This window comes from Rhinolophus ferrumequinum, chromosome 12 (assembly GCF_004115265.2).
Source record: "Rhinolophus ferrumequinum isolate MPI-CBG mRhiFer1 chromosome 12, mRhiFer1_v1.p, whole genome shotgun sequence".
Classification (NCBI taxonomy): domain Eukaryota; kingdom Metazoa; phylum Chordata; class Mammalia; order Chiroptera; family Rhinolophidae; genus Rhinolophus; species Rhinolophus ferrumequinum.
The window spans coordinates 15,494,135-15,520,621 of NC_046295.1; positions in this window are offsets into that span (position 1 = coordinate 15,494,135).

The following is a 26,487-nucleotide window of genomic DNA, read 5'->3' on the forward strand; positions in this document are numbered from 1 at the left end:
TGTATGAATACAGACACAGGTTGAAGATGCAAAACAGAAACAAATGTCGTACCCTTCTGGACTTTATAGTTAAAAAGGTAAAAGAGATTATTTCAATCAAATAATTTCAATACAAATACATGAACACTACAATAGAAATATGTATTAAAGAGCTATAAAAACATAGACATTTAACGGATTACAAATTATCACTTTGTGATATTGCTTCACTTGGAATCTTCTATACAACAATGCATGCAGAATGGTGAGGGGTCCTTCAGGGATTTGTATATGCTCGTGAAGCCTTATTGTATTCTTACAAGGGCAAGAGCTATCGGTAAGGTGTGATTCTGTGTGTATTTGTGGAGGGTAGGGTAAGGGTGGTAATCCCACCCAGGCTCTCCCCTGCGTGTTGTACTCCCCATATTTTCCCATGATCTCTCAGGTTGATTACACTGAGAAAGCCATGTGCGTTAATTTCATTCTTCCAAACCTGAATTTAGGTAGCTTGTTATGGAAGCTGAGATAGGAAGAAATAATTTCTCTCTTCTTTGGTTGGCCTTTCTCTAACCACAGGGAGAGAAGTATGTGAAAAGTGGAAGACTCACTCCTTGTCATAAACATCCTCCCTGCATTTCTCAACTATTTTTTTTTTTAGAGGAAACACAGTAAATCCTCCTTAAAATATGAAATAGTACATCCCTTTTCGTAGGGTTTGGGTGTAAAACCTTTCCATGTCAGGGGAGAAGAGAAGGACGTTTACAAACTTTTTCTTCCTGTTCATTTTTATACATTTCTCTTTCTGGAATAATTGTCATGAGATGGTAAGTGTTGAGACTTGGTAAGACATTGGCTTCTAAGTGTTTAAGTTCTGGAAATATCAAAAGAAGAAAAGGACCCAGGGAAAATAGATAAAGGATTAAAATGTTATATATGGTTTTAGGCTTTGAATAAGGAAGACCACAAAAGCTAACAGATTCAGGATTTGTAACCCTATTGGAGATATGAAATATAAATTTTCTCTTGTATCTCTTGCATTTCAGTTCCAGAGAGCGTAGTGTGGATATTGGGCTTGATGGGAAAATTATTTGGCTGAGATAAGAAAAGCTAACACCTTACTTTTACCTCTACTTTTAGACCCACCTCTACACACTTGTAAAGTGTTGTGAGATAAAGTATCAGAATTTTGGAGTCTCTGCTCCGAGACCCCACTTCCTAAGATAGAGAGGTATGTATGCTGTACTTATCCTCTCTGAAAAACTAGATGTTTATTGCCCAAAACAGAAACAAGCAGAGTGAGCCACACTGATGACAGGTCGGCAGGAATAGTCCCAGATGTAAGAACTCTATGAGACAATTTTCCACCTTGGCAATTCCCACTGCCTTTCCTAATACAGTCTTTATTACTGGGTGGGGGTGGGGAGGAAATAGTCTAAAATGATTCACCATTGTGATTTATGGCTTTTTCTTTCTATTTATACTATACTTATTTCCCACAGCAGCAGTCAGATAAGGAGTCAGAGGGAACAGAAGACAATAAAGGGAAATATACCAAGTACTTATTTTGTATATGTGAACTACATGTATTATCTTCTTTAATCTTCACAGCATACAGGCAAGATTTATTATAATTATTCCCACTTTATAAAATAGAAAACTGAGACTCAGAAATAAGAAGTAACTTAGCTTAGCTGCCTCAAAATTCAAAACTTGGATTCTGACTTCAAAGACTGTGAACTTATTTTACCACTCTTTTAGATACGCACAAGACTTAAGCATTTTGGGAAGATTGATTTTCCTTACTTGATAAATTAAGTCTTACCTTACTTAATTTATCTTGATTTACATTACTGCCAGTTTTTACCAAGTTCTCCTGGTTTCATCTCTAACTTGATGCCTCTCTTAGGCCCAGATAGTGTCAATTTAAGGATTATTATTCTGTTTTGTCTTCGGTGGGCACACTCATTTTAAATCCGTATGTTCCCTATCAGGGCTGTTTTTCTAAGTTGGTCAATGGAGTAACTACGAGTGGAAACTCTTCATCCTGCTCCTTAGCCCTTTGCTATCTGCTCCTAAAGTATCTTTATTCTTTTCTGTCTTCAGAGTCTCTAAATCCCAGAGTCCCAGCATGGCTATTTCTCTTCTGAGGTTATAAACTGAAATTGTAATTTAGGTCATAAATAGAAAATGGTATCAGGTTGTATAAATGTTGTTAGTTTATGGCCCCAACCTCTTTTCAGGCATACTCATCTTTCACAGTAGCTTCTATGCAGGTGTATTCTTACTAAGTTAAAAATATAAAGGGACCTTGCTTCTCGGTGTGCACGTGCAGAGTAGGGTTAAAAGGATTCCCATGCCACATATAGTGTTTTATATCATCCCTTGCCCTTCTTAACTGATCTTTTTAATAACAGCTCTCAGTCTATGTCTCTCTCCCACTGTATCTCTAAAGAGGTAATGCTAACTCTAGAAAACAGAGGCCATTACAACCCAAACTCGCAATGTCCTAGGGCCTTCGAGGATTGAGTTAATGCTGCTTGATATTGATTTTTAATGAATCCAAAAATGTACCACTTTAAGCATAAACACCAAGTGTGACTGTGTTTTGTATGAATGGCATTTTCTCTCCATAAATGATGAGTACTGTAACATGCTGTTGCCCTATGGGTATTTTTCTTTCGTAACATATGTTGATTAACAGCAGAGGGCGTAGAAAATATGCATAAATGTGAGCAAATTGTAAAGGAGAGCCCACACATGGTTCTCACTATTCCTATTACTGTTTCCAGCTAAATAAATGATGATAATTTGACCCAATTTTTTGTCCTTGTACTAAATAGTATTTTCCACTGCATTTTGAAAGAGTGGGAAGATTTGTGAACCAGGGTGCATGTAGAATTGCCATGGAAACTGCAGCCACATCCAGCCAATGAAAAGCTTCCAACATGCTCTTTCAACTTCACTCCACTTCCAAATTTAGTGATTTAGAACACCTGTTCTCTAGCACATGATTACTGTGATTTAATGGGAGGTTATTAGAGCCGTAAATAGGATACATTTTTTTTATGAAGGTGTTGAAATTTGGTGTGCATGTCTATTTTTGAAGAGGGTAAAATTCTCTCCAGCTGATATTTCCATATCTATACAACTCTTATTCTCTTATATTTGGTAACTTTAAAAGTAGAATGAAGTAAAGAAAGCATCCTTGATATTACCTTGTTGATATACAAATAAATAAGGCAACAGTTACTACTAAGTCCCATTAAAAAAGATGTATTTAGACTGAACCCCAAATACATCTACTGCATTAGATGTCCACAGTGCTGACAACCATACAGAGATAAACCTATCTAATGTCAGCTGGGACTTCATCCATTTCTTACCTCTGATCTCTACCTCTGTTTCCGTGGTCACGGGTGCATGAGCATGTTTTCTCTGGTGTTTCACATGTATTTAGAATCAAAACTGTAGCATGCATTATCTCTTGTGAAATGCAAAGATCACTTTTCATTGTTTTTTATGTTACTTTAACCGCTGAAGTTTTGCAAAGGCCAGCTAATTGTTTGCAACTATTTGCCTTACTTTATACAACTGAACAGTGTGTGTGTATATATATATATATATATATATATATATATATATATATATATACACACACACACACACACACACACACACATATATATATATATATATATGTTTGTTTTTGCAAAATATTTTTAATGGAAAAATAAACCATTCCATGTGTTACAAGGGTTTCAAGGGTATCGATACATGGCAACATTTTGAAATTCATAACTTTTAAGAAAGCTATAAGATACTAGAAATATGCCTAGAAACAATGACTAAAAATATATGTAATATTCATAGATATTAAGACTTTATTTTAATGTTATCAAGAAGCACTATAATTATTAATACAGAAATATAGAAAATATAGAAAAGAACAAGAAAAGTTACAAACTTGAAAAGTGTTACAGAAACTTGGAAAATAAAGTCTATATAATAAGAATGCAATAAAAATTGCATTTATAATAGGACTACTGACACTGAAAAATAATTACTGTTTATGTGTATATTAATGATCCACTTAGCTATATAAAATATGGTTTTCCTTTGACATTGCATCAGAGGCAAATTGTAGTATATAACTAGTTCATTTTTACCTTCAGAAAAGACTGAGGAACTAAATGTTCATAAAAAATAAATAAGTTAAAAAACTAAATTGCATTTATAAAGTCTATGAGATGTGAGATCAATGTATTTAGTCTACCCAGATTTTCTGGAAACAAACTAATGACTTTTCATGAATAAGAATATAATCCAAAACATTATTTCTACATTTTGTGTGGCATGTGAAAATATACAGTAAAGCATACAGCAAAAACTTTCAGACCTTTACAAAACACTTTTTTTTTTTTTTTTTAATTTATTGGGGTGACAATTGTTAGTAGAATTACATAGATTTCAGTTGTGCAATTCTGAATCACATCATCCATAAATCACACTGTGTGTTCACCACCCAGAGTCAGCTCCCCTTCCATCACCGTACATTTGATCCCCCTCACCCTCATCCCCCACCCCCCAACCCCCTTACGCTCTGGTAACCACCAAATTACGTTCCCCAGATTAATTTTCAAACCCCGTGGCCATCCTGTGGTCACCGACTGCCCTCCAATCCCCTCACCCTCCCCCCCACCCCCCACTCCCCCCGCCCATCTAGCAACCCTCAGTTTTTCCTCATTGTCTCCCAAACAGTTTCTGATTAGTTCATTCACTTATTCTTTTCTTTAGAATCCGCAAATAAGTGAGATCATATGGAACTTATCTTTCTCTGTCTGACTTATTTCACTTAACATAATGTTCTCTAGATCCATCCATGTTGTTGCAAATGGTTAGATTTCTTTCTTCCTTATGGCTGCATAATACTCCATTGTATAAATGTACCACAGTTTCTTAATCCAGTCATCTACCGATGGGCATTTTGGTTGTTTCCATGTCTTAGCTATTGTGTATAGTGCTGCAATAAACATAGGAGTGCATAGAGATTTTTGAATTGAAGTTCTGGATTTCTCCGGATAGATACCTAGGAGTGGAATTACTGGATCATAAGGTAGTTCCATTTTCAGAATTTTGAGATACCTCCATACTGTTTTCCATAGCGGCTGCACCAGTCTGCAATCCCACCAACAGTGCACAAGCGTTCCCTTTTCTCCACATCCGCGCCAGCACTTGTTGTTTGTTGATTTATTGATGATAGCCATTCTGACTGGGGTGAGGTGGTATCTCATTGTGGTTTTTATTTGCATTTCTCTGATGGTTAGCGAGGTTGAGCAAAACACTTTTATTGAAACTCTCTCAACAATCTAATTCTTTACTGGAAGGAGCATGCAAATGACTAAGAATATTATTATGACTATTTCCTTCTTAACTAAAATAAGGTATTTATTTCAAGATTGCCATTCTTGATCAACCCTTTTAATGTATCTGTTCATGTTCTCTTTTCTGGGAGGCCATTTGTAAGTTATTTCCATTCCCTGCTATTAAGAATATATATTTTTAAAACTTTGCCAGACATCCAACTAGCTATTCATTCATTCATTCATTCATTCATCATCTCTCCATACATCCAACAAATACATTTTTAATAGATACTATGTGATACTCTGCAATGTGCTTATTAATCTTATGAATATAAAGATGGAAATTTTAAAAGCCTAAAAATGGTTCAGGAGAAATTGTTTTCAATGTAATTCTAATAAAGAATAATTAGAAAACTCTTGGCATTTTTCTCCGAGAGACTATGTTTATTTGGGAATTTGATCTTGTCCTTATACATATATTTCTAGCTATCAAAGAATTAACAGTTGATAAGGATTATTGAAACAATGAAATGTGCATCTTCACCTTGTGTTAGTATACTCAGTAATTCTTTCATCCCCATGCTCTAAGCTGAGAAAAAAAAGGTATTGGTTCATTGATGACTGTACATTATCAAACATGATAATATCACCTTTCTTTTTATGCTTCCACTCTACATTATGGTCCTTTTCTTAATTTTATTTCATTACCAAATAGTCTTTTCCTTTTTCCATATACTTTTTTTATACTAGTTTCATGTGTACAAAACAACATAGTGATTAGACATTTACACACCTCACAAAGTAACTACCTCAGCAAGTCTACTACCCCTGGCACGGTACGTACAAATAGTTATTCCAATACCATAGCAATTGCAATATCATTGACTATATTCCCTATACTGTACCTTATATTCTGTGACTATATATTGTTTAATTATAGTTGATATTCAGTATTATTTTATATTAGTTTCTGGTGTACAGCATAGTGATTAGACATTCATATAATTTATGAAGTGATCTATCTGAAAAGTCTAGTACGCATTTACCACTATAGTTTTCACAATATTATTGACTATATTTCCCATATTGTATTTCACATCCCCGTGACTATTTTATAACTACCAATTACATCCTAATCCCTTCACTTTCCTCACCCGTCCTCCCATTGCCCCTTTTTCTAGCAACCATCAGTTTGTTCTCTGTATCCATGATTCTATTTCTGCTGAGTTTGTTTGTTTATTCTGTTTTTTAGATTCCACATATAAGTGAGAGCATATGGTACTTAACTTTCTCAGTCTGACATTTCACTTAGCATAATACCCTCTAGATCCATCAGTTGTTGCAAATAATTTCATTCTTTTTTATGGCAGAGTAATACTCCATTGTATAAATGTACCACATCTTCTTTCTCCAGTCATCTATTGATGGGCATTTTGGTTTCTATATCTTGGCTAGTTTGAATAGTGCTGCAGTAAATATAGGAGTGCATATATCTTTTAAATTAGTGTTTTGAATTTCTATTGATAAATACCCAGGAGTGGAACTGCTGGATAATAAGGTAGTTTTATTTTTATTTTTTATTTTTTTGAGGAACCTCCATACTGTTTTCTATAGTGGCTGCACCAATTTGCAATCCCACCCTCAGTGAACAAGGGTTCCCTTTTCTCCACATTCTTGCATCAATACTAGTTTTTTGCTAATTTATTTGTGATGGCTACTCTGACATTGTGAGGTGATATCTCATTGTGGTTTTAATTTGCATTTCTCTGATGATTAGTGACATTGAGCATCTTTTCATATGTCTATTGGCCATCTGTGTGTCCTCTTTGGAGAAATGTCTATTCAGGTTCTTTGCCCATTTTTTAAAAATTGGATTATTATTATTTTGTTTGTGTGTGTGTATGTGTGTGTGTGTGTGTGTGCGCGCGTACTGAGTTGCATAATTTTTTAAAAAAATAAATTTTGGATGTATCAGATGCATTATTGGCAAGTATCTTCTCCCATTCAGTAGGATGTCTTTTTGTTTTGTTGATGATTTCCTTTGCTGTGCAAAATCTTTTTAGTTTGATGTGGTCCCGTTCATTTTTTCTTTGTCTCCCTTGCCCGAGGAGATACATCAGTAAAAATACTACTAAGGGTAATGTCTGCGGGTTTAGTTCCTATATTTTCTAGTTTTATGGTTTCAGGTCTTTAATGCATTTTGAGTTTCTTCTTGTATATGGCATAAAGGTGGTCTTGTTTTATTTTTTTGCATGTATCTGTCCAGTTTTCCCAGCACCATTTATTGAATAGACTGTCCTTACCCCAGTGTAAATTTTTGCATCCTTTTCCATATAGGCATGGATTTATTTCTTGGCTCTCTATTCTGTTCCATTGATCTACGTGTCTGTTTGTATGCCAGTACCATGCTGTTTTTATCATTATGGCCTTTGTAGTATAATTTGATGTCAGGTAATGTGATACCTCCAGCTTTCTTTTTCTTTCATAGAATTGCCGTGGCTATTTAGGGTCTTTTATGGTTCCCTATAAATTTTAGGATTATTTATTCTAGTTCTGTGAAAAATGCCATTGGTATTTTGATAGGGACTGTATTGAAGCTATAGATTACTTTGGAAAATATAAACATTTTAACAATATTAACTCTTCTTATCCATGAGTATGCTGTATGTTTCCATTTGTATGCTTCTAGGAATTTATCCATTTTTCCAGATTGTCCAATTTGTGGGCATATAGTTATCATACTATTTTCTTAAATTTTTTTTTTTTGTATTTCTGTGGTGTCAGTTGTCACTTCTCCTCTTTCATTTCTGACTTTATTTATTTGGATTCTCTCTCTTTTTTTCTTGATTAACCTGGTTTGAAGTTTTGTCATTTTGTTTATCTTTTCAAAAAACCAGCTCTTTTTTTTTTAGTAGAAAAATGAAACATTAGGTATTTATTTATTTGAGATATAATTGACATACATTATGTAAGTTTCAGGTGTTCAACATGATTCAATATTTATATATAGTGAAATGATCATCACAATGTCAGTTAACATTGTCACCATACATACAGAACTTCTTTATCTTTCTTTTTCTTTTTCTTTTTAATTAAAATTTATTGGGGTGACAATTATTAGTAAAGTTACATAGGTTTCAGGTGTACAGTTCTGTACTACATCATCTATATATAACATTGTGTGTTCACCATCCAGAGTCATTTCTCCTTCCATCACCATATGTTTGATCCTTTTTACCCTCATGGACTAACCCCCTCACCCCCCCTCTGGTAACCACTAAGTGTCCTTCAGTAGATGAATGGATAAAGAAATGTGGTATATATACACAATGGAATACTATTCCATCATGAAAAAGATGAAATAATGCCATTTGTAACAATATGGATGGATCATGAGATTATTATGCTAAGCAAAATAAGTCAGACAGAAAAAGTAGAGAACCATATGATTTCACTGATATGTGGTATATATAAGTGAAAATAACAAGGGAACAAGAAAAACAGATGAAGAAACAAAAACTCTTAGACACAGACAATAATTTAGTTGTTAATTTTAGTTATCAAAAAAACCTTGATCTCTTGATCAAAAGTTCTTGATCTCTTGATCTATTGTATTGTTTCTTTAGCCTCTATTTTGTTTATTTCTGCTCCGATCTTTATTATTTCCTTCCTCATACTCACTTTGGGTTTTGCTTGCTGTTCTTTTTCCTGTTTCTTTAGGTGCAAAGTTAGACTGTTTATTTGAGTTTTGGCCTGTTTCTTGAGGTGCTTTGCTATGAATTTCCCTGTTAGGACTGCTTTTTCTGTGTCCCATAGATTTTGGGTCATTGTGTTTTCATTTTTGTTTGTCTCAAGATATATATATTTTCTCTTCCTTGATGTCATTGTTGACCCATTCACTATTTAGCAGCATGTTATTTAGCCACCGAGTGGTTGTATGTTTTTCAGGTTTTTTTTGTTGTTGATGTTGTTGCTGTTTTCTGGAATTGATTTCTAGTTTCATAACATTGTGGTCTGAGAAGTCACTTGATATGATTTCAATCTTCTTAAAGTTATTGAGACTTGTTTTTAGCCTAACATGTGATCTATCTTGGAAAAATATCCTATGTGCAGTGGAAGACAATGTATATTCTGCTGCTTTGGGGGTGAAATACTCTAAAAATATCAATTAAATCCATCTGTTCTAGTGTGTCATTTAAGGCTGACGTTTCTGTGTTGATTTTCTGTCTGGGAGACCTGTCTACTGGTGCCCATTGGGTGTTACAGTCCCCTACCATGATGGTGTTACTTGTGATCTCTGTTTTTATGTCAGTCTATATATGTTTTATATATTTAAGTGCTCCTATGTTGGGTGAATGTGTGTTTACTAGCATTGTGTGCTCTTATTGGATTGATCCCTTTATCATTATATAATGTCCTTCTTTGTCTCTTATTATAGCCTTTTTTTAAATGCTTATTTTGTCTGATATAAGTATTGCTACCCAAGCTTTTTTCCTGTTTCCATTTTGTTGAAATATTTTTTTCCCCATCCATTTACTTTCAGTAGATGTGTGTCTTTCAATTTGAGATAGGCCCCTTGTAGATAGCATATATGCATGGGTCTTGTTTTCTTATCCACTCAGCTCTCTATGTCTTTTGATTGGAGCATTTAATCCATTTACATTTAAAGTGATTATTGATAGCTACATAGTCATTGCCATTATATTACACATATTTTTTTATCTTCTTTTGTTTGTTTGTTTCTTTCCCCTTTTTTTCTTTTTAAAGAAGTCCTTTTAACAATTCTTGTAATACTCGCTTGGTGGTAATAAATTCCCTTAGCTTTTTCTTGTTGAGGAAGCTCTTTATCTCTCCTTCAATTTTAAATGATAGCCTTGCTGGGTAGAGCAGTCTTGGCTGTAGGCCCTTGTTTTTCATTACTTTGAATATTTCTTGTCACTCCCTTCTGCCTGCAAAGTTTCTGTTGAGAAATCAGCTGATCATCTTATGGGAGCTCCCTTGTAAGTAACTAGTTGCCTTTCTCTTGCTGCTCTCAGGATTTTCTCTTTGTCTTTAACCTTTGCAATTTTAATTATGATGTTTTGGTGTGAGCCTCACTGGATTATCTTGTTTGGGACTCTGTACTTCCTGAACTTGTATGTCTACTTTCTTTGCCATGTTAGAAAATTTCTCAGTCATTATTTCTTCTAATAGGCTCTTAATCCTTTGTTCCTTCTATTCTCCCTCTGGTACTTCTATGATGTGAATGCTGTTAAGCTTGATGTTGTCCCAAAGATTCCTTAAACTATGTTTGTTTTTGTTTCCTTTTCTTTTTGTTGTTCTGATTGGATGTTCTCTGCTACCTTGTCTTCTAAATTGCTGATTTGATCTTCTGCTTCATTTAATCTGCTGTTGATTCCTTCTAGTGTATTCTTTATTTCAGTTATTATATTCTTTATTTCTGACTGGTTATTTTTTATGGTTTCTATATCCTTCTTTATGCTTACTATCTCTTTGTTGAAGTTCTCACTAAGTTCCTTAAGGACTCGTATTACTAGTGTTTTAAATTGTGTCTCTGGTAGGTTGGTTGCCTCTATTTAATTTAGTTATTTTTGTGGAGGTTTTTCCTGTTCTTTCATTTGGGACGTGTTTCTTTGTTTCCTCATTCTGGCTGCCTCTCTGTGTTTATTTCTACATATTAGGTAGATTTCCTATGTCTCTCATTTTTTGCTGGGTGGCCTTATGTAATATGTGTCCTCTGTGGTCCAGTGGCCCAGTCTCCTTGATAACCTCTGTGTGTGTGTGTGTGTGTGTGTGTGTGTGTGTGTGTGTGTGTGTGTGTGTGTGTGTTCTGGGAGTGTCCCTTACATGTGTTGTGTGTTTTCTTCTATTTTAGTTGAGCCTTGATTGCTTTTGGTACATCACTGGGTGGTACAGACTCCCAGGGTGACTGGCTGTGCAGATTGGCTATGCCCACAGTGTATGAGCTGCTGTGTGGGGGCTGACCCCTCAGGGGCATTCGCCCCAGTGGGCTCTTGTACCTGTTGAGATCACCCGTTGGATGTACCATTTGTGGAGCTAACTGAGTAGTGCTCTGGTGTTATCTGAAGCTGGCTTCTGGTTGTCTCTCTTGGGAGGGTCTTCTGTGAAGGCCAATTTTAGCCTTGCCTGTGATCACTTGGGGACTACTTGGTAGGAACCACAAAGCTATATGTGGTTGGTTGCTACCGCTGCTGGACCTGGAGGAATGTGGGGGTGGCCTCACTATGAACCAAGGCTGACCGCCTCCAGGATTAGGTGTGGGACAACTTAGCATAAAGCCCGGCCCCCAACCCCCCCCAGTTCTGTTGCACCGGCTGCTGCCTGTAAGGCACAGATGTTGAAAGAGCCTCCATAGGTACATGGGCTGGGCTGGTTAACCAGGTGTTGAGAGTGTCTCCTGTGATGCAGCGAGTACATGGATGGGTGGAGGTCCCAAAGAGTCATGAGGTGCAGCTGGTGGTTTTCACAAAGTCAATGCAGATTCAGCTCCTGCACCAGCATTGTTCCTGGGACCCCTTTGCAAAATGCCTCAAGTACAATGTGGCCAGCCACCATTCACCTTGGGATGCCAATCCCTGACAGCCACCCGAGAGAAGCTGCAACGCAAGTTGTGGCTGACTGTTTGCCACTGAAAGTTCCCCAGACCACTGCCGACTTTCTACTGCTGCAAAAGTCTTCCTCAACTTGAGGAAGTCTCCCAGCAGCTAAGAGTGATCCAGGTGATGCAGCACTAGCTGGATGGGGTGGGGTTCCAGAGAGCCATGGGGTGTGGGCTGTGGTTTTTACAAAGTTAATGAAGATTCAGTTGTTGCACCAGCTCTGGCCTGTGACTACTTCTCAAAATGCCCTGAAAACACCTTGGCCAGCCACCACTCGCCTCTGGCCTGCAGGTCCCTGAAAGCATCCAAGAGAGGCTGCAGCTCAAGTTGTGGTTAACTGCCTGATACTAAGAGCTCTCCTGGCCACCGCGAGCAGTCTGTTGCTGTAAAAGGTTTCCTCAGCTTGTGGGGTGGGTTGGCCACCCAGTAGCCAACAGTACTTGGGGTGATGCAATACTAGCTGGGTGGGGCAGATACCCAGGGCATCACCAAGGTGGTGCACATGTGCGGATTTTATCAGACCAATTCAGTTTCATAGTTGGCACTTTGGGGGAGGATTCAACATAGACAAGATCATGTTCTCCTGTAGGTTACATGTGAGGCAGGCTTGACACAGGGACAAAGCCCATACCCAAAAGCCACATAACTCAATGTTTCCCTGTATGTCTCTGGGACTTCTTGAGTTGCTGCTCCTCCACCAGAGCCCAGGTGAGTGTTTGTAAGCAAGTGAGTCTATGTGTGGGTCCTTTAAGAGGATGTCTTGGTATCCATCCTCCTTCTGTCTCACTGGGACAGACAGCGTCCTCACTGCTTTCCACTGCCAGATATTGTGGGCACACCTCTTCCCGGAACAGGATCCCTGGACTGGGGAGCTGGGTGTGGAGCTGTAGGACAATTGTATTTGAAAACAAAAATAAAATTAATGAGAGGACCAGAGTGATGCTATCTTTCCTCATGTAAATACACATGAAATTTTGTTTTATTCTACAAACACCTTGGGAGCATTAGCAGTCTGGAATTATCTAAATAGCCAGGACTGAGATCATTCCAGATCACCCAAATGACTCAAAAGTCAATCACAGTTCATGTGAGGGTTGACTTACTTTCAGTTCACATTAACTTCTACAGCCTTTTAAGTGCCCAACACTAAGTAAGAGGTATTTTACTAAACCCATCATCATTTGCATGCTAGACACTTTTCAGGGCAAAACTTCCATAAACTTTCTCAGCCTCTTAGCTACATATTTTTTTGATCAGAAACATCTTTCCCTACAATAACAATTTTAATGGCTGTCTAATTTCTTTGTGTTTTCATTTTCTCCCAGATAATGGCACAATACTTACTCATGCTCCTAGTATCTTAGTCATCTCAGGCTGCTGTAACAAAATACCACAGACTGGCTTAAACTACAGAAATTTATTTCTCACAGCTCTGGAGCTTGGATAGTCCAAGATCAAGGTGGCAACAGATTCAATGTCTGGTAAGGGCCCTGTTCCTAGTTTTCAGATAACTGCCTTTTTGCCATGTCCTCACATAGCAGAAAGGTCATGTTTTCATGTACCTTCTTATAAAGGCACTAATCCCATCATGAGGGCTCCGCCTTTATCATCTTGTCTAAACCTCATCATTTTCTAAAGGCTCCATCTCCAAATATTCCATTGGGGGCTACTGCTTCAGCATGTGAATTTTCTTTTTTTTCTTTTTTTGTGTGTGGGGCGGGCAAAATTCAGTCCATAGCACCTAGTAACTATTTTATTGTTCTAGGTAGCTGTGTTTATATTTGGTTAATTGTTCCTAGTTGTCATGCTTTATGGAGCATGAAGTTTGGTAAATAACTAAGATTATTATTACTACAAAAGGAAGTCTCTCAAGGGAGTTTATTCCACTTCTGGGCAGGTTCATATAGATCATTTTTCTTTCCACTCTCCTTAAGTGTAAGGATTGTTCATGTCTTACTTGTGTCTACTGTAAGATGCCTGTATCTTTTAAGGTAATTTATCCAACACTAACATAAAATAATTTATGATGAAAAATATGGATAAGTAAAAGTGAAAATAAAAACACTTGCAATCATAACTCCAAGTAATAACAATAATTAGCATACTATAATTTTATGATAGCACTCTGTGTACACAAGTATAATCATTCCTCTTTTTGAATATGAGTTCTTACCCATGGATCCTTTTTAACTTAAAATATCATGACTTTTTGTCAAGTCATTAATATCATCCTATAATCTATATTGGAATTACTACATAATATGTCATTTTATGAATGTGCCATTAATCAATCCCAGTTGTTAGATATTTAGACCTTTAGAGATTTTTAAAGTGTTCGTGTGTGTGTGTGTGTGTACTGGTTTCTAACTGATTTATATTTTTCTATTTAACTAGAACTTTTGCTCATTGATTTCACTGAGAACGAAATTTAATTATATATTGCTAGTAGGTCTTGATTGTTTTAATGAAGCACATATTATGATCATCACTTTCAAAACCAATAGGAGTTAGTATTTGGTTGAATGTAATGAAAGAAGATACACCACGGCATCTTCACACTGGTAAATAGATGGGGTGTTACTAAGCTGTATCCCTTTGCACGTATTTTGCATGTTTTTAAATAGAGAAAATGTAGAATGAGTTTCTTTCATCCTATTGTCAATTGAATATATTACTCCGTCTCTTCAAAATTAAATAGTGTTTTGATCAGTCACATAATATGTCCATTATGATCATTTTCAAACAACAAAGCATTTTTAAGCTCAGTGAAAATGACTGTAACAATGTGTGGCCTTATGGGAAAGGCTTATTTAAAGTTCCTCTGACTATAAAAAGATATCCTGATCGCTACCACCACCATGTTTCAAATCAATAAGTCCAGAGATGCAAATAGAAGAGTTATTAAAAATTAATCTCTGCGTTAAAATGCTTGTGTGACTAATAGCAAGTGAAAAAAATATATGGTATCATAAATCTTTGTGCTGGCACTAAACTCCTCTTCTCATAAAAACATTGTGATTTGCATGCACTGGTTATGCCTTGGAATTTATGAACAACAGATAGCAAGATGACAGGAAAAAATATAATACTATGAAGGAAAAATAGAGAAAGCAGAAGGAATTTAAACAGCAGAAGGAATTGGCCCAAGGAGGTGATGGGCGTAAGGTCGGCCTTTGAGGCTCATCGTTGTTTTGCTTTTCTTGGCTGGTACTGTAGAAAGATTAAATACAGGATAAGGAATTTAATAAATGTGTCTGATAGAAATACATTATCATTTACTTTTCCTTTCATTTCAATCCTTTATTCATAGGGAATAGAGAGGCAATCATTTGGTTAATTTAAGACCAAAAACATGAGTATTGCTAAAGAGGAAAAAAAAAGTGGTGTGGGTTGAGTGTCATCCTATACTCGTGTAACTTTTTGTAGATATCATTTACTACACATTTTTTTGTAAAAATTTTTTACACCTTTTTAGGATGTGTAGCTGTTTAATGTAGAAGGACAAAAAAGGAAGAAATAATCAAATAAAAGGGATTCAGGGTAATTGCATTGATTTGGATTTACAACGGAGTCTTTCTGAATTATTCAAGGGATCAGTTAAGATATTTCTTAACTACAAGTGACTCAAATCCAACTCAAATTGGCCTACATAACAAAAAAAGAAAATGAATTTATTTTCTAACCAGCAAAGAAACCTATAGATAGGTCAAATTAAAGAGAGGCTTATCCAGTTCACTTATCTCTCTAAGTTTTATCTTCACTTTTGTCCCTTCTCACATGATGTCACCCAATGACTCTAGCCTCACTACCCCCATGTTTAAAAAGAGCACCTGCAACATCTTCCAGCAATCCAAGAGGAAAGCCTCTTTATTTTTTACTGATTCTAAATATGTATCAGTGATGTGTATATCCTTGAACTAATCATAGAAATCAGAAAATCTACGTGCAGAATTAATCAGGACTGGGTTACATGTCAGAAACACATAGACTGAGACTGGAAAAAAGAGGGTGATTACACAGATGAGAAAAAAAAATGAGAAAAGTAAATATATACTATGTGTAGAAAAAAAAAACCCATTGTAATCCAGCCTGATGGCTGCTCCACATTCTTATATACATTTTTTAAAAATTTACAAACACCTTTAAAAATTATAGGCAACGCACAAGTACCTGAAAATACAGTAGTTTCTTTTCCAAACAAAGACACAAACAAATTCCAGATATCTATCTGTTACTGCACCCAGCTTTAAACATCTTAGATCTTTATGGGATCTATATTCCTTTTCAAGGGAATTGGATATAGTACACCATTGTCTAAATGAAACAATTTAGCATTCCCACTACACCCAGTATCCACTGGTGGAAACAGAATAAGAAAAACTGAAATAAATGCTGAGCAGTTAAAAACAAAAAAGTAACAAGACCAACCACCCTGGATTGTGACCCAAGATTTTATTTCTTTCCAATCTAACTGCTTACCTGGTAACAGGAAATGTGTATGCTTTCTGTCTATCATCTCTCTCTCTCTTCTCTCTTCTCTCTCTCTCTCTCTCTTTCTCTCTCTCTCTCTCTCTCTCTCTCTCTCTCTCATCTATCTATCTACCTATCTATCATCTATCTATCTACTTATCATCTATCTATTTATCCCCTTGCTATTGTAGATATGAACTCAGAAGATTTAGTTCCAATTGTTCACTTCCATTGCTCAATGTAATAGTTGCATGCGACTTGAAATGAGTGACAGGAACTTCTCTTGAAAATTATTCAAATGAAGACCTGAATTAAGGCTCTCGATTTGATCTACAACTAAAAAAGGCATACCTTACTATATATACCTATCTAAGTGAGTAACATCTGACTGCTTCTCTGATAACAATTTTCTGTTAGCATCCTACTCATTCTCAGTAAAGGCAACATCTTTAAAATTATTACCTGTATATCTTACCTAACTGGGCTCTTTTAATATTTCTGACCTCTGTTCTCACTCATGTCCAGCTGAAATACTTCCCAGGCCGTTAGTCATACATGCCACATGCCAGGCGACCTCTCACTCAGACATTTACCTAAAATGCTTTTGCCCACTTTTCTACACGATTCTCTCCCTCTTGTCTTTCATGTTTTTTTTTTTTTTTTTCAAATGCCATGTGCTCAGTAAAACTTTTCTTGAAAATTGAACCTCACTTTTGGAAATCTTTGTCCCTTTTAAATTTTCTCCGTTGTTCTTATCACCATAGACATACCATATATTTTGCTTATTTATTTTCTTTATTATCTTTTTGCTTCCATTATACTGAAGTGCCTCCAGTGGAGATAATTTTTTTGTTTATTTTGAAAACTGTTTTATCTACAGTGCCTGAACGAGTATTGATACTCGATAAACATTTATTAAAAAAAAAAAAGCTATATCACTATAAGCCTTGGAGTAATCTAAGAAAAACTATATATGTTTTTATAAGAAAGCAATTTACTAAACTTTTGTAAGCCTTAATTCTGATATTTCAAAAATGGGCATCATATCTACTTTACTAAGTTTGTATACATCTTAACTTAATGAGATATACTTAAAATTATTAGTGCAAAGGCTATAATGCACACTCAATAAATATTAGTTCACTTTCTTCTGCCTCAATATATATTCAAAGACCATCTCTATTATTTAATTTATGACTTTTTTAGTTTCTTAGAGCTGCTTTAGCAAAATATCACAAACTGGGTAGCTTGAAATAACAAAAAAATGTTTTCTCAGAGTTCAGGATGTTACAGAGCTCACCCTAATTCAGTATGGCTTCATCTGAAACTGATGACATCTGCAAAGACCTAAGTCCTGTTCATAAATACCAGATGACAGAACTTGCACCTGTCTTTTTGGGGGACACAATGCAACCTGCTACCCTGACCTTCCCTTGCTTGTTCTCTATTTCTGATTGCACAAGGACACTTTTTCTCTTAGTATTACCCCTCTCAGAAGGACTGTCTATACGCCAAGGATGGTAAAACTAGAAAGTTCAAGAAGTAGATTAGAAATAAAATCTCAGATATGTTCAAGAATATTTTATATTTGAAGGACCTTGTATTTGCTTTTGGCTGCCTTTTAGAATTTTCTGATAGTCATATGGTAAAATACAGAAACAGATTAAAATTTTCTTTGTAAATTTAAATGCATAAATTTAAATGCATAATTCACACACATAAAATATTGGTGAATAATTCAGCTTTATGAATGCTGAAAGAAATACAAATTACAACCATTTTGATGTAAACTTTTTTGCACCAACAAAATAATCAAAGACAAAATAGAAGAAATAAAATTTGTCAAGCTGTATAATCCTGCTCTCTCCTACCAATCTTAACATCTCTAAAATCAGAAAAACCCAATCATTTTATGCCTCCTGATATAAGAGCACTGTACCACCTGTGCAATAGCCTTGAAAAAAATTGAACTTAAATTTAATCCAGCTTAAACTTCTGCCAGTTTCTGCTGCAAAGGGACAGGCTTCAATCTTTCCAAGGCCATATAAGGAGAGACAAGAACAAAGCTTAGAGGTTCTCCCCTGTATGGATTGAATGTTTGTGTCTCTCAACAAACAAAACTCATCTGTTGAAACCCTAACACCCAATGTGACTGTATTTGGTTGGAGATGGGGACTTTATGAATGAAAGTAAGGTTAAATAAGGTCATCAGGGTAGGGCCCCACCTGATTTGATTAGTGTCCTTATAGGAAGACATTCCATAAGGCTTGACCTCGCACTTTGCACAAAGAGGAGACCATGTGAACACACAGTCAGAAGGCAGCTGTCTGCAAGCCAGGAAGAGAGCTCTCACTAGGAACCGAATTGACTGGCACCCTAGATATTGGACTTCCTGGCCTCTGGAACCATGAGAAAGAAACATCTGTCGTTTGAGCCATGCAGTCTGTGGTATTTTGTTATGGCAGTATGAGCAGACGAACACATTCCCTCTCTGTCTTATAACCACAATGCCACCAGCACCAGTTTGTACCAGCCTTTGATATTTCCAGTGGCTTTTTGTTGTTGTTGTTAATGTTCCTTTCTCAAATTCATGCTTCATTCTTGCATTTATAGCTTCTCTAGTTTCTAGTTGCAGGAAGGGAGCCAGCTGGCTAGGCTAGCTGTCCATCTTGTCAATGCCCTTTGCTTTCTCCACAAGCATAATGGTGAAGATCATATGGCCCTAACACATTACTGAGTGTAGTCATTAAATATGCTCCCATGCCTGTCAGAAGCAAGCGTTTCAGCAACACATGGACTTCAAGGTGCTGTTACAAGCTCTGGCCAGCATGACTATGTGCTTGTTATTATCCTGATTAGAATGATGGGTGGTTTCTGTTTATCTTCCTCTGAAAGACCATCTTATTTAAGAACCATCTATGAAAACCACTCAAAAAAATATAAATTACTCATCAAGTGTTATGTGTACAAAGGGACTATATGCCTTTCATAACATAATTGCTACACATAATTTTGAAATTAAAAGTTATAATTTTCAATAATAAACTCCATATATCTCATTAGGGGACTAAAATCGACCATAACACTTGGTCATTTATGTGGGAAATATGTTATTTCTCTAGAGTTCTAATTCATAATGTCTTGCATAATTGTCAGTTGGTAAGGAGTATTCTGTTTTGATTTTTTTCGGCCCTATTCTCATTTCTGTATATCCTTAAGCATACATCGGTGTACTCTTTGATTACTTTCTTTGGCTTGCAAATATGAGTCCTTCTCTGGAGCTATGTGATGTGAATATTTAAGTCAATAACAGAGATACATGTTATTTGGATATAAAAAAAATAATGTCATGTTTGGGCCAGTATTTGGGAGTCATTCTAATAATCATAATTGCTCAGGATTGACTGGCATTCATTTATATTTTCACTGGATAGTTACTATGCATCACATACTTTTCTACCCAGTGTACTGAATATGAAAATATATAAGACGTGGGGTATTGCTTTCGATACATTAAGAGCAAGGGAAGTTTATATAGTGGAGGGTAGTACATATGAAAAATACAATGTAATTATTATTTGGAAAGAAACAAAAATTGGAGACATTGACATCAACTTCAGAAATCAACTGAAATACAAAAGAGGTATATAAGTTTTATAGGCAGAGAAGTAGGGTAAGAAATTCTTAGCAGAAGAACTGGTAACATAGAATGTTACATGTTAATGAGAGAGAACTACAGAAAAGGAGGGGAGGAAGGAAGGAAGGAAGAAAGAAAGGAAGGAAGGAAGGAAGGAAGGAAGGAAGGAAGGAAGGAAGGAAAGAAGGAAGGGGCAGGGAGGGAGGAAGGAAAAGAAGAAAGGAAGGAAGGAAGGAAGGAGGAAGGAAGGAAGGAAGGAAAGAAGGAAGGGGCAGGGAGGGAGGAAGGAAAAGACGGAGGGTAGGAGGGAGGGAGGGAGATAGCTTGAGTATTTGGGAACAATGGAGAGTTCATGTGCAGAGATTATAATGCAGATATTATGATGAAAAGACTGATTTGCATATAAGAGCATCTCTAGGCATAGTTAGGGTTTGGGAAGAATATAACAAATTAACTAAATCCCAAGAAGCCTTGAAAAGGACAAGCCAGGATGCAAAGCCCTGTGCTTCAAATCATGGGCTGCTCATGAGTGGAGTGGTAAATTAGAAGATAAAGTCTGTAGGAATTGTTAGAGAAGATGAGCCAGAGACCCGAGTTTTCTTGGGCTGTATGTGCACTGTAATGGCTTAAAGCCACATATGGAGAAATGACTCTTCATTCTACACCCAATTTAGACATAGTGAAGGGTGGGGTGGGGATGTAATTTAAGTAACTGGCTGAGAAAATTATTCTGAATATCGGTCAATTTGGAGCACCCAATCCACTACATACATCTCAGTTTCAAGAATGTTTCCATAAGAATCTGTTTACCATTTTGCAAGTGGAAATATTGTGTGCACGTTTAACTAACCTCTAAAATACAGGAACACAAAATTTACCTTAAATATTTTAAAATACCTTTGCACAATCAAGGAAAAATTATGATAAATAAAGGACAGATTCACTTACTATAGGTAAGGTGAGGACACGTTTAAAAAATGCTACTCAGTTTGATCATTAACTTAGTGCCCATCTTCTCTTCCTCGTCTTGATGTTCAGTGAAGAACTACACTTTGAATCCTGTTCCTGCCTCTGTTTATGTGACCTTGGACAAATCACCTTACCACACTTACTCAGCCATAATCTATAAAATGGGAATGATGGTAATACCTACTTGGTAGGGTGGTGTAAGCATCACATGTATAGATACATGCAAGGCAATTTGAATATTGCCGAACACATAGTAAGTGCTTAAAATATAACTCTCCAGTCTCTTTCACATTCGAAATCTTAATAGTAACTGACACTCTTCGGCTCCCTTCACTTCTCATACCCTAGACTCTTGCCCAGAACCAAAGTTTTGCTTCACAAGAGCAGAGACACCTGTCAGGAAGCCTGTTTCTCTAACTGCTCTCTACAACTCCCCCCTGATTCCCACTTTTTAATTGATAACTGCCAGACTCAAACTAGAGGTAGGTGCAATTTTCACACCTGCAAATTATCTTCCAGTTAGAGGTGCTCTTCGCCTTTTCTGACAAAACCAATTTTTATTCTTGAGCTAGCAGCCAGATGTCCCTGAATGTCCCTTGTGGGAGGTTTGCTTCTCAAGCTCACATACTCACATGTCTCATCTTGCATGGTGGGTGGCAGAGGCAGTATTGCCCCTTTTGCTTCCTGAGAACTCTTTTAGAGAGGGCTTTGCTTCTCGCGTGAACCAAGTGAGTTGCCATGTGTTTGCTCCCACTGGTGGAGTGGTTTCGCAGAGGCTCTCAGTAATGTTATGCTTAGAGTCAACTAGCCATTGTCTCCCACTAGCCCAGTCAACACTCTAGCCAAACAATGCATAAGGACCCAGTTATCCTTCTCATTTGCTTCCAGCCTTTATCATCCTGGTCAACTGCAAGTTCAAAAATCGCAGTTATTTATTTATTTATTTATTTATCCATCCTCCTCCTCTGTGCTTTCATCTGTGTCTATGCCCTCGGATTGCCTTCCAGCTGTATTTATGTGTGTGGGAGGAATATCGGTCAATTTGGAGCACCCAATCCACTACATACATCTCAGTTTCAAGAATGTTTCCATAAGAATCTGTTTACCATTTTGCAAGTGGAAATATTGTGTGCACATTTAACTAACCTCTAAAATACAAGAACATTAAATTTACCTTAAATATTTTAAAATACCTTTGCCTGATACAATACTCTGTGTGCCTGATACAATACTCTGCCTTCACCTGTAAAGACCCAATGCCCTCTCTTTCACCACTGCATATCCATTACAAACTAAGCTTATTGGTTAATGCTGAAGGAGCCAGCCTGCCTTATTACTCCCATTCACCAATAACCACCCAATCCCACATACACACACTAACCTTCCATTTATGCATAAGAACATAGGTAGTTAACTAGCTAGCTAGGTAAAGTTGCCTTCACTATGATTTTACTGTAAGCATAATCTACATGTTTTGCTTTTGACATTATAATATCTGAATCTTTCCATGTCAACAAATAGAGATCTACTTTGTCATTTTCATTATTGAAGCATATTCATTGATATGACTATACATTTGTGCTTTTGTAAGCAATTTGATTTTGCTGGGAATTGGCTTTCACTATTAAACCCTTTCTTACTGTACCACCAGAAATATTTTTGTACATATCTTTTTATACATTTGTAGGGTAGATGTTAAGGAAAATTTGCCTTCATTGGTTGATGTGAGCTTTTGTCTATTAGCTTTTGTCTGTTCCTGTATGTGAGGTGATTTCTGTGCTGTGCTCAGGGGTTGAGTAAATTCTCCCTTTGGTCTCATTCTCCCAAGCAGGGGAGATATGAGATGATGTGTGCTGTTCTGCCTGTGCTGTGAGGTGATGGTTAGCTTAGGGTTAAAGAAATTCTTGATTAGAGGTTGAAAGAATTCCTTCTTTGTTCTGTCTGTTTCACCCACATCAGCAGATGAAGTGAAGAAGTAGCTAAATTATATCAGGACGCCATGACAGGTACATTGCCAAGCTTTGGAAGACCTTGGGCTGATGGTCCCAAGCAAGAACAGTAGACATTGCTTATCCGGATGAATTGGCCCTTTGGCCGGATCGGCAGCATTTTTATCAGTAACTGCCGGACCCTCCTGGAATTGGCCATTCCTTGAGAGGGGAGGCGGGAACATAAAACTTGGCTCTGGGGTGCATCTAAAGAGATATATAAGATAGACCTCAGGTGGATTGATATTGATTGATTGCTGTTTCAAGAGATTGCTATTCAGAAGATTTGCTGTTTCAGGATTGGATTACTTCAGAGTAAGAGATCGGAATTTGCCTCAATGGACAGCAGAGACTTCTTTTGTTGGTGAATTGTCATCATTCTAGCATCTTTGGGAACTTGTATGCAACTTGCAGCTTGCAGTATCAGAAGATTTCCTAACTTCCAACAACTACAACAACAACAACAACAACAACAACGCCAATAGCAGCAGCATTCTTGGGAACTAGCAAGCAGCAGTGTGGGAGACGCCTGAGTTTCTGTCAGCTACAGACCTGGCAAGGTTTTGGCTCTTTCCCACCCTGGTTTGGTGAGCTTTTGGCATCTACTGTAATAGTTATTATCCTATAAAGCTTATTCCTGCTTTTGGATACTCCTCACTGATGTTATTTGTTTATTTAGCCAAGTGATTTTTGATCAATAGTAAACATATGTTGGGATCTCTTAAACTTACATGTATGTGTACTCCTGTGACATGACATTGTTATCAATGTATATAGTTTAGTCTTAACCACCTAGATTTTCTGTCATTAGCACTCCTGTTAATTGCCCTTGTCTTTTGCTAGTGCATATTGCTAACTAAATCGATTAGATATTAAAATTGATTAGATATTAAACAAATAAATAATTAGCCCCACACTAGCCTGTGTTCCCCCCCTTTTTCTTTTCCCCGCTCGTCATTACAACATTTCAAATAATTTAAAGTATATTAAAAGATGAAGAACGTTTAATAATATGGTTTGTACTGTCAAATTGCCTCCAAAAGTATGTATCACGTTATATACCAGGCAGTAATAGGTATTAGCAATCTTTTAAATCCTTAAAAGATTGGAGTATATTGAGCTTTAAGGAAGGGACTTTGTTGGTCAATTAAAAGAAAAACATTGTATATACACTATCAAATGTACACATCCTCTTGGGTGTTCAGATTGATTCAGGAAATTCAAAATAGCTTTATCAAATATTTGGTATATCCATCGCATGAAAAATTATTTGACAATAAAAAGAGAAGAGGGAGGTATGACAAACGTTACAACATGAATAAACCTAGAAAACATGCTACTCTGTTTCCCTGACAATAAGACCTAGCCAGACGATCAGCTTTTATGCATCTTTTGGAGCAAAAATTAATAAAAGACCTGGTATTATATTATATTATATTATATTATATTATATTATATTACATTATATTATATTATATTATATTATAGACCCAGTCTTATATTAAAATAAGACTAGGTCTTATATTAATTTTTGCTCCAAAAGGCGCATTAGATCTGATCGTCCAACTAGGTCTCATTTTTGGGGACACACGGTATGTAGTAAAAGCCAGTCACAAAATATGACACATTTTATAAGCCTATTTGTATTAAATATACAGAAGGAAGCACACATAGAGATAGAAGAAAGGTAAGTGGTTGCCTAGGTTAAGGGGAGGGGGCCAATGGGAACTATAAAAATGTTCTAAAATTCTATTATAGTTATGTTTGCAAAATTCTATGAATATACTAAATGCTATTTTTGAATTGCACATTTTAGACAGGTGAACTTTATGGTAGGTAAATTACATCTCAATAAAGCTGTCATAAATAGCTAGCTTCAGCTGGATTATTCATTTATTTATTACTCTGAGATATGTTTTTTGTTTTTCGTTTTTAAATTGTGTCTCCCTTTAGAACGTGAATTCTCTCAGGACAGAGACAGTTTCTATCCTGTTTATTTTATATCTCCAACATCCAGTACTGTTTTGGCATAAAATATGAGCTTCATGAATTTGGTTGGGTGAATGCCATTAAAAAGAAAAATAATGCCAGGAGCCAATAGACAAGTGAGGAGGTAGACCAGGTTTTCAGTGAGGGGTTAATAAGTTTTAAATATATTGAGTTTACATAGTATATTGTACATCAAGGTGAGTTGTTTAATGGAAGTTGTAATTATGAACCTGAATATCAAGAAAGCAATAAGAGCAGTGGCTTCTTAGTATAATGACTGAACCTGAGCAGAAAATTGGGAAAAAAGAGATGTACTATGAATCTATGCAATATTATTTTATGGGAAAACAGAATAGCTAAAAAAGTTGTATTCTTAATCTTATCTGATATTATCTAATGAAATGTCATAAAAGATTAAATCACTAAGATTGAGATCATAAACTGTTGATACTGTATTGGTAATTTACAAAGCCCTAGTCAAAATATTTTAGTTCTGTTGAGCTTATGATATGAGAAGGTTCAATCTTAGAACATAGACTGATTTTGGACAAACTGACTTTGGTAGGTTACTTAAACCTACCAAAGTGATTGACTTGTGAAAGAAACATGCAAAAGCACACTGTTAGCCCACGTCATTTTGGCACACACCTTGCACTATGCCTGGCACTTTCCATTCATTATTTTGTGTAATCCCTGTGACCACAGTAATTTGATATTTCAGATAAGAGAATGAAGACGTAGAAAGCTTACGGGGACTATATATCATATACTTATTAAGTGGAATCAGTCAGATCTGATTCCAAAGCCTGTGCTCTGCTAATGATTCATTTGAGAGGTTGGCTTACAAGGTTTCTTGAATTTGACAAGTACTGGGAGGTTTCAAAACCACAGAAACCCAAAAATAAAAAACAACTAAATGTGTAGCTCATTGGATAAAACCAGATGCTAGACATAATTGTAGACAAAATTCCATCAAAAATGCAAAATCACATGGCAAAACACAGCAAAATCTGCACATATATGTATGTATATATAAATATGCATATATTTATATGCATCCTCAAAAGAATCATCATGGATAGAATTTTGTATTATGCTCTACATTGGTGTGAAGCAGATAGTTGGTGTTTTCATAAATTCCCAAAGCCCAGAAGAAGGCTCATTTCATTCTGAGTGGACAGATACCTGTATCATCGAAATAAGGCTTGCAAACTGGGACTTCAGGGGCCAGAACCCAGAGCAGCCTGGCAGTTTTGCACAAATTTTGTAAAAACCAGTGGGTTCTTTTTGGCCTTTCTAAATGACAAACACTTTGTAGAAAAGCTGTGCAGTAAGGAAAACTATCAAAAATCGTTCTTGTAGAACAGTGAGTCAGTGAGGCAAACACTATCTCCCTCATGGTTTTAAAGCTTATATCAGAAATTAACAGTGCCATCTGCAGCCCGATTATGCATTTTTAGATCCTTGCATGG